The sequence below is a fragment of the Pteropus alecto genome, unplaced genomic scaffold (genome assembly GCF_000325575.1).
Source record: "Pteropus alecto unplaced genomic scaffold, ASM32557v1 scaffold50, whole genome shotgun sequence".
Lineage (NCBI taxonomy): Eukaryota > Metazoa > Chordata > Mammalia > Chiroptera > Pteropodidae > Pteropus > Pteropus alecto.
The window spans coordinates 2235832-2241508 of NW_006431918.1; positions in this window are offsets into that span (position 1 = coordinate 2235832).

Below are 5677 nucleotides of genomic sequence, written 5' to 3' on the forward strand. Positions count from 1 at the left end.
TTATGTATTTATAATGTATAAGATATATAAATTTAAAATATATGCACTTATATATTTATAACATATAAGATATATAGTAACAATGTGTGTGTGTATGTGTGTTCTCACTAGAGAAATGGATCCTTCTAGGTCTGGAGGTAGGAATATACAAGATGTGCCTAGAATATCCTATTTTGGAAAAGAAGGAGGTTCTCAAAGACCTACTAGGATCCTTTCAAAAGGTTGCAAAAGTCAACTTGAACAAGTTCCCACTCACCAAAATTGAGACAATACAGATAATAACTAGAATAGCTTGAAATACATTAAATATATTTAAATCCATGAGTTCATAATGATACTTTAAAAATCTCTTTGATCATCACTGGCAATACTAGGGAAACATTTTTTAATTTAGCAAATTGATAAACAAGTGGAAAGAATTGACTATCTAAGCTTTGCTAAATAAACTGTGACTTTGGTGTAATTGGTAATGGGAAATTTCTCTTTCTAAAAATATTCCCACTAACAAGTAGAGAATGATAAAATTAATAAATCATCATTTTCTAGCCCTTAAGGAATTCATTGATCCTGGCATTGTTCATCAATGGCTGCTAACATTACAAAAAAATAAACAGATAGTAAGTCAGTAAGTAGCTACTTTTGGAAGTAATAACACCACCTATAAAGCAGTTTTACACACACAAAAACAAAAACAACAACAAAAAATCCCTCCCAAATCCCCCAAAACAAAACTAACTTGAAACATTTAAGTGCCTAGATCTGTCAAGTTAGAGGAAATAGAAAAGCCATGGGAACATGTTAAATGATACCAGGGGAATGAAATCAGTAAAATGCACTACACACATTGGGAAACTTATAGGGTACATGTAAGTTATTGCAAGGAAACAATTTCAAGGGAAAAACAACTAACACAAAATGGAGTTAGGAATCTATATACAAGTGACATATTAATCGAGTCAAGTATGGGCCTTGTTCTGATCTTAACTCAAGTACACAAAATGTTAAAAATCATAACATAATTTGGAAAATATGAACATTGGCTATTTGATGGTATTAAGAAAATGTTTTTGTGTGTGCTTATATGTGAGTTTAATGAAAAAATTGCAATTTTTTGGTAAGGGAAGTGTTTGTCATTTAGAGATACATACTGAAATACTTATTTAAAATGATAAGATGTCAAGATTTTCTTAGAAATGATCTGGGTGGAGAGGTAGGAGGTCGAGATGACACAGGAGTGGCCATGAGTTGGTAACCTGAGTGAAGGAGAGGAACATATGGTTTGTTTCATCACCCTCCTTTTTTGGTATGTGTTTGAAGTTTTCCATAACAATACAGTAGAGATATAATGATTTTTAAAATAAAGATCTCATTTTATCTTTTGGTCTTCACTTTAAAATGTAATTAGTAAAGATGGATAGAGAAATTGTAAAGATTTTTGTGTTTGCTTTCAGCTTTCCCTTCAACGATCTACCGTTCAGTATCTTACACACTTGATAAGGATCTGACCTTATTTTCTTCAGTTTAAGGTATTCTCTATGGCATTACATGTCTTCAGCAAATCATGATTAAGTGGTTTTACTTTACATATCATCTGACCTTCCTAGAAAAAAATAAAGAGCTGGCTGACTTCTTAGTTGAAATATGTTTTGAGGAAGTGGGCATAAAAATAAACTTTTCCTTTTATTTTCTCTTTATCATTCTCTAAATTTCACTTTTTCCTTGTAGATGGTATAGGCTACCATCTTGCCATTTTCTTTCTTTTTTTTATTAATTGTTTTATAACCAATTTTTTACATTGGTTAATGAAATCCAGTATTGTCATTTTCTTAATCATTTATTTTTACCAAGACTCTTAATGAATGAAAATGCTTTCTTCTAACAAAGTGACCGACATCAGCTTTGGGTTGATGATTTGTGGCTTTATTGAATTATTCCATCAACACATATTGTTCAGAGCTGAGGGGATCCCCCAAAATATATTATATTCTTCTGGCTATTAAGAAATTTATAGTTTAATTGAAGAGATAAATAATATGCTCATATACACAACAACAAGAAAAAGCAAACAGTATTATCTTAAAATGACTGGCAGTAACTTTTAAATACAGCATGATGACAGAAAATGGGGAAAACAGTGCAAATTAATGTACTCATAGAAAACTTAGGATTTGAGCTGAAGTTTTTTAAATGGACAGCATTTATGTAGTTAGAATGGGAAAAGAAAGGAAGAAGAATGTGAACGAAGATACCTGTACCTGGATCTTAACTGAGGAAGAGATGGTTAAAACTTTTCTAACTGAGAAGGATATGAATGGAAGTAACAGAGAGAAATAGGCCCATAGATACTGTAGAGGTCTGATTATGCTGGGTCAGGAAAAGCAAGTAAGAGGATAGAATGGTAGTGGTAAGTGGAATCAGATGTGCAGTCAGATTTGAAAGTGACCCAGCCCTCCGTTTCCACCTGTTAGCTATTGTAAATAATACTGCATAAAGCTGGGAATGCAAATATTTTTGAGAGCCTATTTTTAATTGTTTTGAATATCCATATACCCAGAAGTGGGATTTCTGGATCATAAGGTAGTTCTATTTTTAATTTTTTGAGGAACCTCCATATTGTTTTCTACAGTGGCTATATCATTTTACATTCCAAACAACAGTGTACCAGGTTCCAATTTCTCCACATCTTTGCCAACACTTGTTATCTTTACTGTTTTGGTAATATGCATTCTAACAGGTGTGAGGTGATATCTCACTGTGGTTTTGATTTACATTTCCATGATGACTAGTGATGCTGAGCATCTTTTCATGTACTTGGCCATTTGTATGTCTTCTTTGGTTGGAAGAAATTAAAGAGGATGCAAATAAATGGAAAGACGATCCATGTTTGTGGATTGGAAGACAATATTGTTTAAATGCCCATTTTAAAGAAAAATAAATAGAATTTGATAGATTGGTAAAGATGGAACAGAAGCTAAGAATCAAAGAGTACTTCAAGGTGACTATGCTTAAAGACTGGAAAAATGTGTTAAGGTAGAAATAACTACTCATAGTAGAGAAGAAAGACCACTTTGGGATCTTGATGTGTGTTGGGCTGTGCGGTAAGTTCCCAATTAAAAGAATGCTTCTATGGAGTAAAGGTCAGGTATGATACTTTTTGAATATCCAGGAAATATATTTTTGTCTTTCACATGTGACAAGACATCGGAATTTACCTTATGGTGAAATTTCATACATGACATCAGAAGTTGTGAGTTTAAATTCCAACTCTTCCATTTGGGCAAATTATTTAACATTTCTGAATCTTGGCTTTATTCCATAAGAGTGAGATAAATGGTATCTCCTTCATTGTGCCATGTTGGGCCTGAAAAATGATGACATGTGTGAAAGAGCCTATCAGAGTGGCCAGGGCAGTCAGACTCAATAAATGCTTGTTCCAGTGAAATTAACTGAAATCTACTAAGGTCAAATTGCTTCCTAGTTCTACCAATCAGATAACCCCATCCTCTTTTCACATTGTGACAGCAGCTCATCTATCACAGTGTTCATTTAGGCCTGGGATGCAGGTGTATGACCATTATTTTTAGGCGTATAGGGTGAAACTTTTTTCTAACTGGAGAGGGTGAAAAATTGAAAGTGTTAACACCGCCAGGACAAATGACTGATCCCTCTATAATGGACACACCTGCATTTTAGAAGTCTGTTTCTAAAAGTGCTTGATATGTAGTCACCAATAATAGCGCATTCGTATTGTATGGTGAGGTAATGTCCTCTTGAAAATATAAATTAAAACAGCATTTTGAGAGCCTTTTTTTAAAAAAAAGGACATGGGAGCGAAGACAGAGAGAAGTTAAAATAGAATGATATCTTGGTGATTTATTTGGATAACAATGTCCTTGGCAGCATGCTAGAGGAGATTGGATGCAAAATCTCTCTCTCTGCCTGTTTTTCGGTCTTTGCTTTACACGGTCTGTGCTACTGGCCTTCGTTTTCTCTCTGGCTGTAGTTAGGGTTTTGAGGAAAGGCATGCTGACTCATTGGCCCCTGGGGAAGCAGTGGTGGCTGTGTGGCAGTCCCATACTCCACGAACCTGTGAGTGAGGGGACAGTGACCGTAAGTCTTGTAGCTATGGCTCTGTGTGTTTAATAGGAAGATTGTTCCTCGTTCTTTGAGGTAGAATGGAAATGCTTATTTCCCCAAGCATGAGAAAAAGTTATTCGTGGTGACTTACCAAACTGTGAAGTAGTTCTTGCACTAAAGGGTGAAAGTCAGATAATTTATGAAATTTAAAACTTGATTGGAAAAGGTCCCTGGAGAATTTGCTCCTAGTAACTTGAAATTTGCTTTAAGCTCAGAAGGAAGGGGCACATTTTATCATGACGAAAAAGAAGGACATAATGAATGCAACTGTCGGAGAGACAGTTCAGGGCAGTGCAGGCCAGGGCCAGGCCGGGGCAGCAGCTCAGTCTCGAGGCTCACAGAGCAGGTCTGCATTCTGATTTGATAATAATGGCAACCCCAAATGGGAGTAGATAACCATTCCAGAAAGGTCTGTGTGAACTGATTCAATGACTTTCTCTCCATCTTTCACCAGACTTAGGAGGAGATACAGAATTCTAGGGTCTGTGTGTGAGAAGACTGATAGCTTTAGTGTATGTCACTGTTGTCGTTCATTGTCTTATTTTCTCCCAATGTTGAGGCAATCAGAGACTCATGTTTATTCATTTATCTTGCAATTTCCTATTAGTCTTCTTTTTCACTTTCAACGGAACTGAACCCATTTTTACAACAGTCTGTATGCACATCGATTTTTAAATTAATTATATCTTCTTGCTTCTTCAACCTGAACACTTCTCTTTGTATAACCTGCATTTATCCCAAAGGCGATATCTACAGACTCACTTGGATTCAAATTCCAGCTCTTCCATTTACTACCTGTGAGCAATATCCTCTCCAGTCCTCAGTGCTCTCAACTTCTTTGAGTTGTTTTAAGGATTAAATGAGATTTATTTGTTCAATCAACAATACTTATTGAGAACCTTTGACGTAATATGATAAACGGTGCCTGGGGCCTAGGAACACGAGGGCTAAAACAACAGCAACAACCACAAAACATGTCTGTCCTGATGGAGCCTATGCATCATCTAGGGAGACAGACAAGAACCAAATAAACGAATACAAAAACAAAAGACTTAGGGTAGTATCAGGTGCTATACAGAAAGATGAATTAGGCCAGGGGACAAAGAGGGGCATGGAGAGTGGGTTTAGGTGGGGTGATGTGAAAGTCTCTTAAGACAGAAGAGGTCTGAATCAAGTACTAGAATGTTCTTAAATATCTGAAAAGAGCAGGCCAGGAAAAGAAAAGGAAAAGCACAGGATCTCTGGGTTGAAAACATGCTCTCATGTCTAAGGAACAAGAGGAGAGGGTCGCAAGGTGGAGCTAAGCCAGGTGCCTGATTAGTTAACTGTGACCGTTTTTAATACTATAAACGACGAAGGCAGATTTTGTCTATTAATGGAAATGACCCTGCGCTCAGCTCTTCCTCTTCTCAGCTCATCTTAGCCTGTTATAGTTTGCCTGGCTCTTGTGACATCTGAGTTTCCCTTTCTGATGTTCAGTCGTCTTCTGTATAGTGGAGAATCTGTGAAGCCTGAGCTCCACATGGATTCAGGGAAGCTA